General features: G+C 42.4%; 1 protein-coding gene across 1 annotated transcript in view; it reads right to left on the bottom strand.

Annotated features, from left to right (window-relative positions):
* Positions 1 to 11,357, bottom strand: part of IL1RAPL1 (interleukin 1 receptor accessory protein like 1) — a 770,634-nt gene extending 759,277 nt beyond the window's left edge. Inside the window, exon 1 of the mRNA XM_075097466.1 lies at positions 10,320 to 11,357. The gene's annotated coding sequence lies outside the window, so the exon portion shown is untranslated. The remainder of the gene's footprint in view (positions 1 to 10,319) is intronic.
* Positions 11,358 to 21,016: the final 9,659 nt, after the last annotated feature.

Genomic DNA, 21,016 nt, shown 5'->3' with positions numbered 1-21,016 from the left:
ATATTGGACTCAGTCTGGCAAGCTGAATGAAATGGCTTCACTGGAGTTAGTTACTCTAAGCTTATTCTTGATGTAACACAGAGCTCTGACAGGAGTTTCTGTGTGAAATCGGTTTACCCTTGCTTCGCTTAATATTTTTCCCCATCAGCAAACACGAGCATCTTAAGAGCAGACAAAAATGTCTTGTATTAAACACAGCTACAGAGACCCTGAGTCTCCAGCTGTCAGGTCGTGCCACGCGCAGAGCCCGCTGGCCAGGTGGATTCCTGCGGCCGGCTGGGATGGGGGAAAGGCTGCCAGCGTCACTGCTGAGCTCTGTGGTCCGGCCGCGGGCAAAAGCCATCAACTGGAATTAGCCCAAAGGATGGCACTGAGCACGCCTTGTCATTTAATCAACGAGACTTGAAACAAAGGGCAGAGGTTTAATGTATGAAACCTGAGATCATCTCGCCTCTGGGATTATCTCCTGGAGAAATGGGAACTGTCCTGCTTTGGCTTTCCCTTTGGAAAAGCTGCCCTTCACAAAGGCTGTACCTGTGAGCAGGTGATGGTCCTGCACTGATGGGCAAACACACCACATGAAATGAGAGATACTTCCTGCTAAGATATTAGGATTCCCAAATCTAATTCACTATACACTGAGACCAAGGACAGTCTTCAGCAACTCCCAGGGCACTGGATTAAGATTTGATGAATAGGAGCAAATACGGGGTTAAAGTTCAGCATCTAAACAAGGAAGACCTCTTACTGTTAGTATTTGAGTTCTGCTAACTAACACCTGAACCCTGGCAAAAAAAGAAAAACACAAGCTACCTTTGATTGATGCCCATGCATACTTTATACACAATTAATTCAGGCAACATGGAAAAAGAAGAAGATGAATAGTGAGGTAATCTTAAATTAAAAACACTGATTAGTATTTAGGAAACAGGCAGCTGACCCAGCCACCCCCAGTAGTATGACTCACAGTACTATTTTCATATTTGTATTATTTAGCATCTAAAGACCTTAGCTGAGAGTCCTGTTCTGCTAGGAACTTGCATTAAGTACTCTGAAATTATCTTCCCCGATTAGTTTTCTACAGAAAATAAAATGTTTTCATTAAAAGTTTATGTGTAATATGTCATTTTTTGATTCAATCCTCCCAAAATGTAAGTACTAAATTTAAAAGAAAAAAAAAAGCCCACCCTCTAACTAACGTGAAAATTACATTTTTCTGAAGGAAGGCAAATACTTGCATGATGTTCAAGGGCTGGCAGAAAATTGAATTTCCACTGAGGTACAGAGAAGAAATTGACATTAACTCTTCCTGTAACCCTACTCCATATAAAATAAAATAGAAATCTTAAACAAAGAGTTTATAATATAAACAGATCAAACACTTAAGAGAAGGCAGGAGGTGTTTTTGTCTTCCAGAGTTTAGAGACAGGAAACTGAAACATGGATAAATTTTACATGGATAAGTTTTACAGGGAAGAAATATTTGGAACTAGTGAAAGGGACTGATTTCAGGCCTTGGAGGTCCAATACCTTCAAGTTAATTTTATTAAATATCAACAGTCCTGGGAAAGTAGTATGGTAAAGCTGTAACTGGAATTCAGTGTCACTCATCTTTACTTTTATTTTTATTTGTCTTATGTTAAAGTATTCAAAATTCATTGCTAAGGACTCGTTTCTTTGTTGCTATCAGGAACATTCAAAAAGGGGAAAAGTTTATAGTTATACCACAGATCCTAAAGTCAGCACCTGGCTCTCGGTTGCCCCCGGAAGCATGTCTCCCTTCAGTAACAACAGAGAGAGCCTCAAGTTTTGTGAGCCCAAACCCATCTTCCTTCGCTACCGACCCTAATTATTTATATCTTTGTTCCAAACCTGCAAAACTAGTTTTAGGATGCCAAAGAAATAAAAACCATACATTCCATTAGCTAAGACAAAGTCTTAAGCATCAAGTACTACTACGAACAGACACAATCCAGAGAAAACACTAATTAAGGAAGGTTCCTTGTATGTGAACAGCCATAAAGAGATATACAATGTCTGTCCATTGAGCCATGTGATTGTCCTTTAATAGAATATACATTATAAAACAATAAAGAGGCAATAGGAAGGCACATATGTTAATCCAACTAAAGATTAAAACATATCTATAATTTGATCAACCTGCCAAATCTTTAGGAAGCACTAGCTCAGGGTGTACACCAGTACTGCAGATATTTTTTTGTGATTATTTTTACAGGGCTTTATGATTTTCCCATCAGAGCAACTGAAAGCACTGGAGACCAGCAATGGCCTAACCACCTTTCAAGAATCCAGACATTCCTTTCTACTAAGAGATAAAATATAAGAGTTGCATATCTTTTAATGATGGAAATTGAGGGGACCGACCACGCTGTCAATAACATAGTGCAGCTTTATTTAATTCTATTAAAGTTTACAAGATTTTATTTTTCTAATCAATATTAACCTATTAAAGATAAGAAGCAGCATGAGTTTTTCACAGAAACTAACACAAATGAGAAAAATTAGATGATAAAGCTGGAGATTGATCAAAAACCTACTAAGTGGAGTGGGCACCTTTCCGTTTCCTTTAGTGGATTTTGGACTAGGACTTTAGTAATGAGGACTTAAATGGCCAAATGAGATTGCCCAGACAGCCCTAATGAAGTCCTTATTAAGCAGTATCGCAACTGCTGGATTTGTAGACTGAATAGGTAGTGAAGAACTATGATCACAGGACCACACTTACAGTCCATCTAGTCAGACAGCAGACCTCTGAGGGAAGCCAATACCAAATCCTTTGGAAGAAGCATCCTTTAACATTTTCGCAATCACAGGTGCACAAATCCATTGATTACAGAATAACTGAAAGTTAGCAGGTGGTCCGTGGGGTACCCAAGGTGATGGCCTTCTTATCGAACTGTAACACACGCTGATAATCTGCTTATCTAGCTATATATTACAATGTAAAATTTTAAAATTTTGGTTTTATTCATGGACTCACTTAAGCTATTCTATTCTACTAGACCTTTTTCTTCACTGTACCCTCGCCAATAAGAGACGAAGAATTTGAAAGAACTATGCAAAGGAGTCCTTCCCTTTACTCATTTTAGATTTGTCACAATTGAATTTTATTGGTCATCAGGAAGACAATATATATGAGAACCCAAAGTGTCTTTCAGTAGCCTTCAGTATTCCTCTCTGCATCCCCTGTTCTCCCAGATCATATCTTCCTCTTTTTTTTCTGAATAATACAAAACCTTCATCTCTTTCTTTAGATGGGAATCTTTTCATGTAGAAGTCTTTTATTTTTGCTGTCATTCTCTGGTCCTTTCTTCTTTCATTAATAGCTTTCTGGGTAAGAAGTGACCAAAGGCAGACACATTAGTCATATTGAATATGAGAGTCAACAGTTGGTAAAGCAAGTGTTACACAAGAAATACAAAGTTTTGCATTCCTTTTCTAATATATATAGCTTTCTTCCACTATGAACTGAGAAAATACTCTGACCAAGCTTTTCTGTAATAATGAACAAGAGATTTTCAATAGTCTCTGTTGTTCTATTGGAGAGGTATACAGGAAACATTCAGATTGTACCTTCCAAAGTGTTACTACGTATATTTCTAAAATAACAGATGATACCATATAGCCCTGACTGGTGATCTTTGATAGTCCTTTCAAACTAAGTTTTAGTTTTGGCATTCCAAAATAAATTTGTGTTGTCTTCAAATAAGCTGCATTTACAGATCATTAAAAAATAAATTCATACTAAATCAACCTTCAGAAACCACTGCCGTCTCATGGTATGTTTGAATCATGTTATGTTTCCTACGTTTAGCATAAAAAATGGCTAGAGTACTTTCTCTTTGCTTGTTCTCGGTCTTCCTCTGTGTATGTATATGACTAAATCCATCTCTATCTGTGTAAATGCAAATGTATGCATACACATACGTAGGCATATGTATTTGTGCACATGTGCGTGTACATGACTGGAGAGAAAGGGGCGGGGGGGGCAGTCAGTGAACCTGATTTAACACTGGTGTAAACACACCAACTTCAGCTATGGGACCCACCCAAAGAAATGTCTAGTAGAAAGCTGACATGCCTTCTCTGTTTTGTAAGAGGAGATGTTGAATAAAATAAACTCTATGCGTAATAAATATGCAGGTATTATTGATAGATTGATATACAGACATACACACACACCTCCATTACGCATACAACTTGCCAGAAAGGAAATGCCACGCATTTCCAGTTATGTTATTCTAAAATGAGAAAAGGTAAGATTTCCTAAAAAAAAAATTTCAGTATGGGAGGACACAGCCAGAAAGCATTGAAGAGAAGTTGAGGATGCAGGAATGGCGGGGTGCTACATGGTAACAGCTGTGCTCTGCTGCCATCCTGAAACTCTGTGCAGTGAACAGCAACCTGACAGACACAGGGCTAAAATTGTTGCCAGGGATCAGTGCCACACAAAAGCACCCAAGCCAAACACATCCCCCTGCAGGCATAGTGGCTCCATCCCAAGGTTTCCATCATACCAACAGATCTTCTTGGTGTAGGAATTATCCTTGAGGCATATGATTCACTGAGCTCAGAGTCAAATCCAGTAGAGATGCGCTGCCAAATGGATGTAGGCAGGGATGAATGTACACGCAGGTCCCTTACACCGTTCAGGCACAGCAATTCTCAGTCTGAGGCCACTGCTCTGAGAACCCAGACAGGTCACTGCTGGTTAAACTCACTCCTAACCTCACCAACAGAAGCCTCTCTCTGTGCGTTACAATGATGCATGTTACTATGACTTCATTTTCCTTGAACCAGTCTAAAGTTTTGGCTGGGACTGAGTTTACTGGAATTGCTGCTGACAGTCCATGCACACATTGTTAAGTGGAACTTAATAGGTGAAACTGAGGTATTGAGGCTTTAGGCAGCAGTTGCACAAGCTTTGTAAGAGGCAATCTCGTAGGAGCACTGGGAGATTTTAGCTGGAAATTCCAATTATTTGTGGTTTGTCAGAGGAAAATTCGATTTATGTAAAGTATCTGTCTTTTCTAAAATAGCCAAAGGAAACATTTTTTCTCTCACGTTCCTGCCACTGATTTACTATTTTATGGAGAAGCGGCTCAAGTTCCCTCAACTGAGAGATCAGAGTCTCATTGTGCGACTGGAAACATGCATGAAAATGAAAAGGGGATGGCCCTCGCACTGAGGAGCCTAAGAATTCCCAAAAAAATTAGAGCAGTGGGAGTTGGTTACTGCCGTAACTTTAAGCATCTCTGTCACACTAGTGAAGAACAGACAAAAGGAATATAGAAGTATACCGCATCTCTGAAGCGACAGGTGCTACCTCACCAATGTGTATATATATATATATATATATATATGCTTTCTGCCCCTTTTTTTAACCCATTCCACTAGTCTCCATCTTCTTCTTCTTTTACAATGCACAATTCATTGAGGACAGCTGTGAAGGACCAGAGACCACTAGCCATCCAGTCACCAAGTAGTACTACCCCTTGTCTGCCTGCCGATTGTATGGATTTGTATAGATTCTATCAGTCTTCTCAATGCATTAATTAGGTTTCCATGTTTCTTTTCAGAAGCTACACTGAGCACTCCCTAAATTATGCCCAAAACTAAAACCAAATTGGAAATAATACCTCTTGCATTGGCAAAAATCTAAATGTTTTTATTTCCCCCCTTTCTCCTTCTTCATCCCCATCAAAAAATCTTTGTGGGTAATTGGTTAGTTGATGCTACGACCATTGAAGGACTATTGTATGTCTGTGTGCTGTGCTTATAAGCATGGAATTTCTAAGCACAGAAAGCAGTAAGACCGATGTCCTTGGTTCGTTTGTTCAGACCTAGTTATTGAGGCATAAATAGTGTGCTGTGTAACATCATGAAACGACCTAGGAGTACCTGCCTATAATACACAGGTACAGTGAGTCCTAGAAAAACAGAGTACCCAACGTTAAAACAGAGAACCAGCACTACCTGATTTCTTTGCCCTGGTCTTACATAGCTTCGGCAAATAACACAGGATCTTTACCTTTTGCAACAGAACGGAGTTTCATATGTGACTACCTTAGAGGCACATGCAAAGCTTCAATATTAACATTAAAACCCCACAATGCTTCCTCTTCATTTTTCCCTCTTCACCCCCTCCAAAAGAGCTTTCTTCCAAATGTGCATTAATTTTAAGCTATCACAAGTAAAATCCATCGCTGCATTTGATCTCTTTTTGTTTTAAGGATACAAAAACAACACAAAAGTGCATGAAAAATGATAGGTTAAATGATCCCTCCTGAGTCACTGTGGTCCATCATCTCATGTTTAATTACATTTTAAAATAAAACAAGCGTACACTTGAACTGATAGAGCATAATGGCTGCTTTGGTGCTGCTGTAGATGTGCATGTAAAGACTTAAAGAAACCCATGGACTACTGACCTGACAGGCCATGACAATAATCCAAAATAGCCGTTATGGTCTCTACTGTAAATTCTTCTTATTTCACAGACCCCTGACACAACGGATGGCAACAAGATAGAGGTTTATAACAGAAATGCTGACACAACCTTATCTATAGCTGAGCAAATGGTGCCGCTATAATTAAACTTTACAACTTGAGCACCGCTAGATAAGTTGCTAGTTTTTAATCATATTAATCAGAGCTTGGATGTTTCAATTGCCATATATTACCATGCAGCGTGCACTATAAAAATAAGAAGATTCCCAGCCGCTAAAGATCATAGCTGTTATGAAACACAGAAGTATATCCAAACACTTCTGGGTAAATGCAAATACACTGAATGAAAACCTCAGTCGGTTACCCATTTTTTGCTTCGTTTCCCAATACATGGTTTCAACATAATAGCCACAGAAAGTGCTCTGAATACATTACAAGAATATCACTGAATAGTAAAAAAAGCTTCGTTAAGATCTGCCACAATGTTTCAAATTTTCCTATGAGCAGTAAAACAAGTCTACTGTCTCAGTGATAACGACACTCAGAAGCCTGCTCTTTCAGAGCAAGGCATTGAGATTATTCTTCATGCACTGCTATTTTCTTTAAAAGCCGACTTCCCAGCACTAGCGAGGAGTGGGTGGCAAAACTCTCACTGCTTTCAGTGGTCTGAGATTTGGAGCCTGGGAATGTTTTATGTAAATATTTCCCTTCACATTTTCTCTTCATTTGTCCGAGTGATTTACAGTTTTACTTCAGCAAGGAAAGTTTCCTCTCGAAGAAGCTATATTTGGTGCAAACTGAACAAATACTGTGTTGGAGCTGAAACCCTCTATTTTTACCTAGTGGGTATTGTTAACTACAACAATGAAATTAATCTATAAATAAAACTCGGTTGCTTACCACTTTCTATTACCCTAAATCTGCAAATCCTTGCATGCTGCATGCCATTTTACACGTATCATGTGACATATTCCCACTCTGTCAATGCCTACTCTTTTACAGCACCAGTTTTATAACACTTTCTGTAGGCAACTGTGCTTTCCTTTAAGATGGGTGGTACAGGTATGCAGCCTGTATGTCACAAGAAGTCCTGCAAGGAATTAAAGGGAAAGAGCCTGCCTGTAATCGCGTGTGGCAGAACAAGAGTATGCCATGGACATTTCTGAAAATTATAAGAGCTGTAGCAATTCACAGGAGTTGCCATAGTGTTATTCTGACCCCTGAAGGATGGAAACAGCCTTAACTTCATATCCTTTTTTTCCAATTTACTCAGTATACTCTATGAATGTCAAACGCTAAACAACATTAGCAGGATTTATTAGCGCTTGCCCAGACTTATCCTCAGAAATATGAAAATAGTCATGAACTAATGGTAAACCAACTTTAAAATAGTGATGTTTTCAGGGAAGCAGAGGAAAAAATGATCTCTCAGGCTGGTTCCATGGTAAAATTACTGAGAGTTTGATAGTGCATTAAATCTAGTAGGTCTGTGAAGATCATGTTTATCAAGAGATTTAAAACTCACTCTGCCCTCACCTCTCCCTAACTGAGAAGTATTTTAGTGAAATTTTGCTAGAACGAATTCAGAGTAAAGTGGGGAAGGACGTAGGCCAGTGATGATAAGATCACTCATTTCAGCTGAGTTAAGATTTCATCAGGCTTACATTTTTCAGAAAATGCATCCATTACAGGTACGGGGCCTCAGCAGTACCTTTGCAAGCTTATCTGTCTTCAAGAAGTACTCTACAACAGTGTGCCCCAAACCCCTGAACAGACAGGAATAGTGATTTATGATTCTAACATGGGTATTAAAGTAAAGTATACCCTGACACTACTATCTTTGTGGACAATTGGCTAAAAAAGTCCATCTGAGTTAAACCGATGGGACTCCTGTCAAACCTTTGCTCTTTACCTACTCACTTCTGAGATGCTTGAAATGTATTAATGGACCACCTTTTAACTGCCCTGTAAGCGTAACAGGTAGACCACACTGTTACATCTGACAATACTTTTTCCTAAAGTCAGTCGTGCCGTACTCTCAAATACAGAAGCAGCACACTGCTAAAGCTGAAAGGCAGTCATTGCACACACCGAGAGAGACAACCCTATCTACGTTAAGCGCCACACATACTGGGGCGAAACAGCACCAGCTCTGCCCCGAGTGCTGGAAGACGGGTCAGCTGAACCCTGTGTTTGGAGGTAGGCGATGGCGAGGGGGGGAGGAAGATCAATTTTAATTTCGGTTTTGTTCCTCCTCCGCTCAGCTGTTGCCACGCACTTAAGTCCCAGGTTGCCGTGTGACCTTGCCGAGGAGCACACAGCCAGATCTGCTCAATGGGACCGTTGTGCAGCCTTACAGGGGCTTTTCTGGAGCCCTCTCCATGGGTGTGGCTGAATTAGCAACTAGGCAGCCTCCTCCTTCATCAACTCCCTGTCCCGGGGAAACTCCGCTAGGAGCACACTGATGCAAAAGGCAGCCTACAAGAGGCAAACCCCTTGCCGAGAGCTGAGCAAGGATCTCCCCTCCTCTGCCTAGGTCTCCATCCCCTGCTGCCCGGAGCGCTACAAAGTTAACCCAAGTGATCGATACGCCATATGAGCATATTATTCCACTATCGGCGACTGATGCCACTGATGTAATCAAGTTACATAATCACCGTCTTTGCACAAATACATCCATCTTCCTACAGACAGATCTGCATATCGTCTTCCATCCATTATGCATGAACCCACTAGCAGTACATAAGGGTATATATTTTCGCACACGCTATATAACTTTAGCATTGCAGTGCATTGCACTGCACAACGTCATCACTATCAATTCCCTCAACCTTCCCCCCATTCCCTCTATCAGAATTGATTTTGCAGAGAAAGATTACCTATGTGCATTGCTTGGATCCCTTTAAATCTTTAAAGGCTGAAGTGCTTCCCTTTCTCGCTTCTGTTCTTAAGACGATCCTTTCTGTGCTTTTTCTCCCTGTCTCGCTTCACACCACAACTAACAGAGGAATTAATTCACACACAGTCCCTCAGCCAGATGCACATATGTATGAAATACCAAAGATAGCATCTCTGTTTGCAAATCTTCAACTCTCATACACGTGGTCTGAGGTTTCAGTAGGTAAGTTATCGGGTGAAAATAAAATATTTTATAAGAGCAGGTGGATGAGAGATTTGCAGGCTAGCGACATTTACGATATTTCTCTACTATAGAGATTTTTTTTTTTCCTTACCGTCCCTCAGTTTATAATTTCCATGCGGGATTTACAAGAACGGTTGTAATCCCAAATTACCAGTGTTATTTAACCCCCTTAGCACCAGAGCACTGTACCACGATTAACAGGGATCGCCACCTTAAAGTTTAACAACTTGAAAAGCAGGATTTCTCTACCTCCATTGCAGCTATGAAATGCAGCAGAATGCTGCACAGAGTTGGAAACATTTGTTTTAACCAGCGGATGGAATCCAATCTCACATTAAATAGATTCCATCACGGAGAGCTTCTTTACTATCACATACCCTTTCCAGTCAAAAATATTGGGGGGGGGGGGGGGGGGGGAGGTGGAGAAAAAGAGGGAAAATGAAAGACTCCTTGCTTTTACGGTACTCTGCCAAATCCAGAGGGTGCAAGAATAGAGAGGGGGGAGGAGATTTTTAATAATTTTTTTTAATTTATTTATCGCAAAAAGCACTCACCAGAAGACCTACTGCAGTTATTCCACTCAACTGCCAATAACGGCTGGAGCCCCTGGCATCAGGGTAATGCAGCAATCCCGCAAGTGCCCATTTCAATCACACGCCACCAAGTTTAGCAACGCCGGGCTTTTGCCTGGATAAAATGACCTTACCCACAGGAGTCTCCCGAAATATCCCTCCGATGCGATCCGTCAGCGAGGCGAGCGCTGGGCACCACACTGCGCACTCGGCCGGAGAAGCTCCGTGTTTACTCCTGGGGCTGAGCTGGCCGGGAGTGCCGCGGTCGCGGCGCCCATCCATCCACCGCTGCCAGCTCCGCCGCGGGCGCAGGTAATTCCATACAGACTCCGGCGCCCCCCCGCCCCCCCGAGTCGCCCCTTCCTTCCTAGTTCAGAAAGTGCCCGCGTCGCCGGCGGGAGGTACCATCCAGGTGCGGCGGAAGGGGGGGGGGGGGGGGAGGTGAGGAGGAGGGGGCGGCCGGCCAGCCCCGGGGCCCCCGCGGGCAGCTCCGCGCCCAGCGCCGCCGCCGCGGCCGGGGGCCGGGTCCGGGGTACCGCGCACAAGTATCCGGCGAGCGGCGGTCCGGAGGGATTCCTGGTGCTGGGCGGCTGCGGGGACGGGGGCAGGGAGAGGGTGCGTGCCGGGTCCTAGCACCCTCACCGCCGCGCCAAAAAAAAAAAGAAAATAACCAAAAAGGGGGTGGCGGGGAAGGGGGGCTGGAGGGGGCGGAAATCTCCACAGAGAAAAGAAGAAAGGAAAAAAAAAAACCAAAAACAATTGGTTGTCCGCTTGCCCCGAACGGTACTAATCCCCGGTGAAAATGACAAGTAATCGGCAAAGAAGAGGAGGTCTTGACTGATAACCACAATCCACCCAAAATATCCTAACGAGCAGAGGAAGAGGGAGAGAGGGAGAGAGGCGAGAGAAACTGCGGCGCGTACACGGTCCCCGCGTTCCTACGAGGCGGGCTGGCGCGGCTGCAGGCGTCCCCCGCCGGGCCCCCAGCCGGCCGGGCGCTGCCGCCGCTGCTGCTGCCGCCGCCGCTGCCGGTGCCGGTGCCGGTGCTGCCACCCCATGGACGCGCCGCGCTCGCCCGGCCGCGCTCCCGCCGCCGCCCCCCCCCCCCCCCCCCGCGCCGCGGGCGGGGGAAGGCGCTTGGGTTTTTTTTTTTTTTAGGGGGGGGTGATGGGGTGGGGAGAGGAGAGAGCGAGGTGGGAGGCCCTTCGGAAGGGATCCCGGAGAAACTCCCAGGCGGCGGGCGGACCTGCCTCCCTCCGCCCCGCCGCGCCGCGCCGCGCCGCGCCTGCCCGGGGCCGGGCGGGAGGCTGAAGGCCGGCCGCGCAACATGCGCGGGTGTCGGGCTGCTTCTCTTTTCCCCTTGTGGTTTATTCCCCTCCCCCCACCCCCCTTCCCCTCCGGTTTCCGAAGCGAAGTGTTGTTTTAGGAGAGATGATACATTATCTATTCTTGGATTTTTTATAAGGCAAACTGTGGGCCTCGCTGTTGCCATGGGATCTTCTTTGTGCGAACTCTCTGAACTGTGTGGGAACAGTTTTATTTCCTTCCCTTCAGATTTTTATTTTTTTTCCCCTCTCCTTCTCTGTAACTCTTCTGAAGATATGTATCAAAATGTAACTGCATTATTGCCAATTAAGATTAACAGCAGCTGCAAGGTGCATCTAATTAGGAATGTTAATTACTTCATGAAATAAATAGTCATTTGCAGATGTTGATAATACTAAACAAATGTACTATAAAATGTAACTCTGTAAAATTCTGATGCTCCCCCACCCCCCCCTGGAAAAATTTGATCCCATTCCTGCAGAAAGGGCAGGGGGGCAGACACCCCCTCTTCCACAGCACTAGCCCTGCAGGCTGCTCTTACGGGAACAGATACACAGAGCCACCTGTACATAGGCAGACGGTGAGGTCACAGGCATTTCACAGTCTTACAACCCATCGTGTGGGGTAGGAGGGTGGAGGAGGGAGAAATAGCTGAGCAATGCGAGCTAAACGCACGCAGTTACGTGTACGTTTATGTCCACGTAAATGGTGCTTCCCAAAACCAGGACAAAGAGATAAGGCAACGTTCAGTTACCGCCAAGTCCATCCTGGCTTCCTTGTAGGGCCATGGAGAAGAGTCCAAACTGCTACAGTTGTTAAACCCCCAACATGTTACAAGAGAAGAAAAGAGAGGAAAGAAAAAAACAGCACACGGGAAAGTGTGGTTTTGTTACAGATCACGATAAAGGATTATCGATGGGCAGATCATGTACCGTGCAGAGTCAGTGGGCTGTGGGAGACGTGGGAGCCGTTGCAGAACTTGTGGAGCTTGCTCACACCTCACCCCACTTCTCCCAATGATAACAGAACAGCATTCTTCATGTTGGACAAAAAATGACAGAAACTAGAAATGAATGCAACAACCAGGAGTCAAAATTTTATTTTAAAACACAGAAATTAATGTGCCTGGTTAAACCCGGCGTTCAGATACTTCTGTGGTGGGTGATCCATATGCGTGGGTCGGTAGAAGAGATACGAAAAACTTTATGGGATTCTCTTTGTGGATCAGTACAGGGCATTTTAAGTTAGCTAAATGACTCATACTATCTACTTTAGGAAGCTCATTTGGGTGCTTGATTTAGAAGCCCAGGCGTCCTAACTAGTTGAGAGAAGGAGAGAGAAGGAAAGAGAGGTGGACTCCCAACTTTGATTCTCACTGTTACCCTTTGAGAGCTGCTTTCCCACCGCTGAGGAGCGGTCCCAGATCGCAGGCACCTCTGTTGCATGACACAGAATCAAGAGTCTTCTTCACGCCTGGTCAGAATGACGAGTGCTTGAGGCTGTTCGCGCTCTGCAACAGGCAGGCAGGAGGAAGGAGGGACTAGGGGTTAACATGTCAGCCAGGCCCTCGGCACATTTGCATTCAGTTCCTGATGTTTTACAGATCTCTCTTCCACTGATAGGCAAGTCATTTAATCTGTCTGTGCTTTTGTTCCTTCTCTGTATAATGTGAGTTAACACTGTTCTTATTCACAAGGGTGCAGTGAAGATAAAAAGGCATTAATGTTTGTGAGATGTTCATATACAGTGGTCATGGGAGCTATATAAGTTCCCGGAGAGGCTGATTAAGGGTCTGGCAGGAGAAAGGGAAAATGAAAGAGGGTGGAAGCCAAAAGATGTGAATAAAATACAATGTAATTGCTAAAATGGCTGAAACCAGAGTAATAACGCAGAAAAGCTGTAGACCGTTCACACGTGTAGAATACAAACTGCCTGCGTTCTTGGGTTAAATTCATCCCTGGGTTAAGGAAACTGGATTCACTTCGTTTCTCAGTTACTGAATTGCTATGAATAGCAATGCAGTTGTACGGATGCAAGTAAAAGAGATTTTAGATTTAGCCTTTTTTTTTTTTTTTTCTGCAGCCACATACTGAATCTCTCTTTGACTTTGTCCTCCCGATAGTAAGTATGGCAGGTATAAAATAACAGGGAATCTGCTTTGTCCTCATGATGGCTTGAGTGTTTTCAAGATATTACGCCAAAGATATAAGCCAAATCTTACCTGTTTTCTAAACCTTGTTTTAATTCTGTGGCATTCAATGAATACTGAATGAGTTAATATGAAGGAGTAGTGTACCTTGTACCTGTGCTGTGTGTATGATCTTGAGGCATTGTGTCCCTTGAAGTAAGGAAGAGGTGCAAACCGCATCCTCATCTCTACTTCAGTAAGTGACTTTAAAAGGATTTTTCCATTTAATGTGTATTATGGAAAGCGAAACAGTGCAGTCAAAGTAAACTTCCTTTTCTAAAAGTAATACATATTTAAAATGAAAGGGCTGACACAGTATATGGCTCTGAAGAGCGCTAACATCATGCAGAGTGCTTTTGGTTAGTAAATTCAATCTGCTCGAATGGGTAGTACCCAAGAGCTAATACTATCCCTCAGCGGCATGGTGTCCTTCAAAATTCCTGGCCTTGTGCTCACCTTGCTGGCAAGTCTGTCCAGAGGGTCCAAAGACCGGGCAAAACCAGGACACGGGTCTCAATTTCTTGCTACCTACCTGTGGACTTCAGGTACTAAATAATGTTTCCATTTGTATATTTGTTTCCCACTTTTCAACAAATGCAGTAGGAGAAACAGGCTAATGCAAAACACCGGCACTTGCGCGTTCTCTGGCTTAGTAAGCATACATAATAGAACTATGACATGATATAAATGTAACAGTATGGAAAACAAGCATGGGATTTTCTAGATGAGAAAAAATAATGAAATCAAACCTTAACCCTTCACCCACAACCAACACCACCAAATAGAAGCCCTGCTCATGTAAAAACCTACATCTGAGCCCTGTAAACTGCAGTCTCAATCTAATTACTAAACAGTCTCAGTAAAGCAAAAAGGTCAGCATTTTATCTATCGTTGTTTTCTTTTCCCCTTTTCAAAATACAATTGCATTGACCTTATTAAAAAACAGCTTCCCTTTTTGTCCACTTTTGGCATGACTAAGTAGTCTGGAATGCTTCAGAGAGAACAAGGTAAAACCTGAAAACTGCTATCTGGTTAACTTTTCCGATTCTCCTTGAATTCTTGGATATTTTTTATATTTTCAATTTATGTATACATTACATTTTATTTATGTTGTGTGATTTATATATTGCATACTAGATATTACATATTTTTTAACAAGTCCAGGCAAGATTGTTCAAGAGAGCAGGTATTTTAAAGAGCATAATCTGTAATTCCATGTCATGTGAAAATTTCAAAAGCTATTTCCTTAACAGAGGAGCCTGACTCTAAAGAGGACATATCTAGTCAGGGAATAATACTGATCTCATAACTAAGACATTTAATCACAGCAATTCTTGCTTATAGTCTTAACTGCAAAATATATTTTTCTCTGCCTGAATTACAAATACCTGCCCATAAGTGTAAGCATGCTGTCTGAGCTATGTTGTCCCAGATGCTCCAGTTCTACCACGCTTTTCTTGTTGGTACCATTTTTGTGTGACTAATCCAGCACCTTTGTGCAGAGCGTGTCAGACAGCTCAGGCTATTTGAAACACAGCTCTGCCAGGGCCTTGCTGTCTCTATATGCAGCTGAGACAAGCCTTCCTATGTTGGGTAGGTATCAGCTGTAGGTGGCCTGAACAAAGCACTACGACACCTATAGATGAAAAGTGACATTACATAAAAGCTAAATATCTTGTTACTACTTGAGTGGGAGGATACTTTCATTCAGAAAGCCATTCCTTCAAAACACGCATTTCGTTGATTCTTAATGTTTAAGGAAGATGGAATTAGATATATAAGAGCTTTGTTGTCCTGCAACTTACTGCATTAACCTAATTTAGCAAAGGATAATGTCAGGATAATTAAATGTTCATCTCTTGCACATTTTTAATTTTGTAGAATAAATGGTTACTCGCTGTTCCTCTATTTCTCATTTGGGTATCTCAAATGAAGATAATATCCATCAGTAAGCTACTTAGAACATATACCTCCTCTATTTAATTACATAGTACTCTACCACAAGATGAGAAAAATAAAAAGATGGGGTGCATTCATGCATTAAAAAAAGATTTGTATGTTTTATTTCAGAGTTGCTTTTTTTTTTCCCCAAAGACCTAACAGAGGCATTAATGAGGGATTACTTTCCTTTGAAGGTCTGTTTACTTTTAGAATATTCAGCAGTATAAAGCTCATCTGGTTCCTATATAGTCAATAGAAAGGCTCCTGCTACTTCAATAGCAGTTACATCAGGTCTTGCACTACTGTTATCCATTCAAAGATCATAAATTGGAGATTTTAAACACAAGCATTATTTGGAAAAAAGTTGCATAAGAACGATTGACTGGAGCTAGGAGGGCAATCGACCTCGGCCAGCGAGGGACGCCCAGCAGCAGCCAGGACTGAAGGACAGCGGGTAAGAAAGGCTGCACTGATGAAAAGCAAAAGCAATACTTGCATAATATATTTCCCACTTCTGAGAACCATCAGTTCAGGGATTTTCACTTTTTTTTCATGAGAAAATGCCAGTCACGGATATGAAAAGTGGAAATTAAGAGACAAATTGATCTGAATTGCAGAAAAAGAAACAAGAAAAAGAAAAAGCAAGAAAGCAAGCAAAACCTTGTTGAATCATCCAGCTGCTTTGTGAAAAACTGACTTTTAGTCTTTTTTTTTTCTGTTCATTCTAAAAATTGCCAGAAGGTGGAAAATGTGCGAGGAGAGCAGATCCCCTGGGCAGCAGCTCCCTTCCGGCTGTGCTGTTTCCTACCTGGGACACTGCCTCCTGTCACCTCCTCCGCCACCCACCCCGGTCCTGTGAACGTCTCTGTCACCGAAAGATTTTCTCAGGAGGAAAGGGATGTTTTTCACGGCCTCCTGCCCGCCTGCGGGCTGGCCGGGGCAGGCAGCAGCGGGGCAAGCCCGGGCAGGCCTGGCCGGGCGGTGGCAGAGCGGGCCGGGACTGGCCAGGGCAGGCAGCGCAGGGCAGCAGGGCAGGGCCGGCCGCCAGCAGCCCCGTCCCGCCGAGCTCGGAGGCAGGGAGCAGAGCCAGGACCGGGCCGGTGACCCGGGCTGCCGGCTCTCTGGTGAGCACCAGGCGCAGGCGACGGCTGGAGCCAGGCACAAGGTGAGTCTGGGACCTATGAGGCTGGGCCCCTAGGGACCGTCGGGCCTGCTGGTGTTCTCAGGGCCTGGCAGCGTAGGTGCCTGGGTATGCACAGTGATTGTTATACACAATTAAATAAATATCTGTTATGGAGTCCTGGATCCCTCACTACAAGAAGGACATCGAGGTACTGGAGTGTGTCCAGAGAAGGACAAAGAAGCTGGTGAAGGGTCTGGAGAATAAGTCTTATGAGGAGCAGCTGAGGGAACTGAGGTTGTTTATTCTGGAGAAGAGGAGGCTGAGGGGAGACCTTATTGCTCTGTACAACTATCTGAAAGGAGGTTGTAGTGAGGTGAGTGTTGGTCTCTCCTCCCAAGTAGCAAGTGATAGGACGAGAGGAAATGGCCTCAAGCTGTGTCAGAGGAGGTTTGGATTGGGTATTAGGAAAAATTTCTTTACTGAAAGAGTGGTCAGGCATTGGAAGAGGCTGCCCAGAGAGGTGGTAGAGTCACCATTCCTGGAGGTGTTAAAAAAACATGTATACGTGGCACGTAGGGACATGGTTTAGGAGGCATGGTGGTGTTGGGTTGATGGTTGGAGTTGATGATCTTAGAGATCTTTTCCAACCTTAACGATTCCATGATTCTATATCTATCAAAACCTGCCCGTTGTCACTCTGAGATGCAGTATTGATACTGTTTCCACGAACGAGGTTCAGGTGCTCATCATGTAATTAATGGGTGCATAATACACATTTTCTTCCTGTGACTACAGGGTCTTCTGCTGGAGCACTCGCTCAGCACTAAGATGACTTCTGAAGCCTCAGTGCAGACAGACCAACCAAAACGTGAAGTCATGTAGGTCGTTGTGGTGGTGGGACTGCCATAAGCAGGGCAGTAAGGGCAGTAAGGTTCACTTGGGTGCAGCTCCCTATGAGCGAATTCCCAAAGTATGGTTACTGCCATCCTGAAGTACATTAAGTACTAAACTTCCATATATCAGAGAGTTTGACTGACAAAAACATAGTCAAATCCAGATACTGCCAGTGTAGATATAAACCACTTTGATAGGTCCAGAGTGAAGTTTAACAGGTTCATGAGTAAAATTATCCTTTGGAAAGTTATGAAGCAGAATAAGAGAGTGCTAAAATCAAAGCCGTGTGAATTACCTACCTGACAGAGCTCATGTGTCAATTACAATATAGCTATGCATGTCAAAATTAATTAACCTAAGAAATGTTTGTTATTTGGTATTGCTGATTTTCTGTCTCCCTTCTACACATGCACATGTGTGCATACAGAGGCACTTGATTTTCTGCTTACCAATGCACCTGATTTAGCACCTGCAAAAATTTATTAATATAAATTATTAGGATTTATCTGCAGTCAGTATGCTTTGTAGCTTCATTTTGCCATTTGGATGCCATGGGGAAAGCTAGACTTCTACATTCAGATATGGCTGGCACATGTGGGAGTAACTTACCTGAGGGCAAGACAGGGACAATGCCCACAGTGGAAAAAAAGGGGAAAATCAAGGTCTTCATTAGATGTATGACAGATCTTGATTAAAATACCTGGACAGGAAGAATGTACTGGTACAGCTCTACTATGGACCACCTATCTAAGATGGTGACAGTGACTGTAAGGAAGATTAGAAAGATTATGAAGGAAAAAAAAATATAGTGATACAAAACTTCAGTTACTGTAGAATAGGTAAGTGTTATGGTGGAACATGATGTGATGATTATAGTTTAGGACATAATAAATAGTTGCTCTTTGGAACAGCTAAACAGAAAACACAAAAAGAGAAGCAGCTTTGTAGTTTTGAAGAGTGCACAGGACTCAGTTCAAGAGCCAATTATTTAAGTGCCTCTGTACAACAGTCACTGTGAAATATTCAAATTCCCAGAGCAAATCTCCCCAGATCCCTCCAAAAAGATATCAAAACAATCTCACCTCCTCCTACTGGAGTGTTGCTTTACTGTAAAGAGGGGCAATACTTAAAAACATGGAAGTTTAGTTAAAAAGAAGTTAAAAAAAACCCACCCAAAAGGGTAAAATGTTAGTTGGCGCAAAGGAGACTGTTCCAAGTCACGCTCAGTGAATGAACCCATCAGATCATTAAAAAGGGGCTAGTTTGATTCAGCATAAGAGTACAGGGTCTGTTAGAAATGAGAAAAAAAAAAATCTTTGAAATATGAGTCACAGCCCAATGACTGAAAATTGTATGTAGTAAATTAAATATAAAGCTATAGCAACTCAGCCCAGAAAAAAAATGTTGAGAATCAGCCCACTAACAGCATACAGCGTAAAGAAAATATATTTTCAAACTCATTAGAAGATGAAGCTTGTCATCATTGGTACGAGGAGATGATCCAGTAGGATGAGAATTAGTAGAAGAAATAAATCAGCGAACAGAGCAGTAACAAGCTGCAAAATATTAAATTTATAGATAATAGTTTTATTGTTTTGTTATGTATGAATCAAATAACTCTAAGGATGTTTAAACAATTACTGATACTATAATTTGGTTCCACAAAAATCTAGTAATACTCACAAAGGAAACTATCAATATCACTATCAAAGTTTCTCAAAAATGTCAACTTAATGTTTAACAGCCTTCAATAAACAAACAAAACATGGAGAATGACTGGGACAGGAACAGAAAGCAAAAATGGAGAGAAACATTATGCCACTGTCTTAATCCATAATGCGCTTTGATCTTGATTATGACATATGATTAGGTCACCCTTTCTCAAAAAAGTCATAATTAGCATCAAGCAAAGTAATTTACACGGGAGTAGATAAATACAACATGTTTACTCAGAAAGATGGAGAAACACTGAACTGAGTAGATCTGTTTGGTTTGCAGAAGATGATAGAGGGGGAAATACAAGTGAGATCTGTAAAGTTACAAGCAGTGTAAGCACCAGTGGTTTGATTATACAAGAATGAGGAGGCAGCCAGTGAAATTATGATGTGGCATGTTCAAAACAGATGCATAACAAATATGTAAATTGTATAATTCATTCATTGCCTCGACATGTTTTGAAGGCCAAAGTATAAATCAGTTCTGAAAGATTCAATACATTGTTGCTGGAAAGGCCCCTCTTTTTGTATTAACCAACAATCTGACTGTGTCTTCCTGGTCAGAAAATGCATAAACTACATATGGCAAGGTGGAAGTATGTACCAGAGAAGGATCTCAGCCTGCTTCACTTGTTTCTTTCACCCTTTGCCCAGGCATCTTCTACTAGTCATTGTGAAAGACAAGGCAGTGGGGAGCTAGTTCTTTGTGCTGACTCCCTGTGGACATTTTTTTTTCCTTTTACGGTATATGGACTGTGAAGGTTTTGCATCATTGAAAGAGTTAATGCACATTATGCAGGGTTAATGCAACAAAGAATCTGGAAACAAATGACAAAGAATGTAGCTTGCTTGGGTTTAGTGTACAGGAATTTAATTTTCCATCAATGTTTACTTCTAGCTAAAAAGGGAGTAAAAAACTGCTACCAGGTAAGAATACCTCCATTGGTTCCATTATCATTTTTACAGATGTGAGTAAGCTGATATTATGAATGCAATAGGAAGAGGGTCAAGAGATCCTGAGAAAGCAGGAAGTTTAGGCTGAATTTCAGTTCAGTCTGTCAGGCACTGTTAATAAAGATATTGAGCTCTATTAGGTACACCAGTCAGTTCAAAATAGTTAAAGTTACACTTTTACATGTTGTTGGGTTTTTTTTGTTGGTTTTTTTTTTTTAATCCTTTATTCCTATTCTGCAACCTGTAACCTTACTAGCAGCGTTATTTCAGAGAGGTTAAAAATGCTGTTTGTAGGACCAAAAAATTCCTAACATTCCCTCAGGTTTGGAGTGACTAAAAAATAAGTTTATGAGCGATGCCAGCATGGCAGGGCCTCTGTGGTATCAACAGCAAAGGAGTTAAAGAAAACTGGTTTTAACATAGCTATGGGGGGTTCTGTTGCTATCTGAATCTTTCTTCAAGTCTGCAGAGAAACAGAAGAGCCTTGGTGGGAGAGTATTGTATGCTACTGAAATGCTATGTGGCTACAGGACAACTTTATAGCATAAACAAATTTGAGGCTTCATACAGCTTAAAAATGGGACCAGCTTTTCCTGATGTGAATCTATAGGCAATTTTGTCAAACTTTGATTATCCATATTCTGAAATTCAGATTTCCCACATCCAACATTTTCTTTCTTCTGTCTGTAT

The sequence above is a fragment of the Phalacrocorax aristotelis genome, chromosome 1, assembly GCF_949628215.1.
Source record: "Phalacrocorax aristotelis chromosome 1, bGulAri2.1, whole genome shotgun sequence".
In the NCBI taxonomy this organism is placed as follows: domain Eukaryota; kingdom Metazoa; phylum Chordata; class Aves; order Suliformes; family Phalacrocoracidae; genus Phalacrocorax; species Phalacrocorax aristotelis.
Note: the sequence above shows the minus strand (reverse complement) of the source record. Positions and strands in the feature narration are given on the sequence as shown.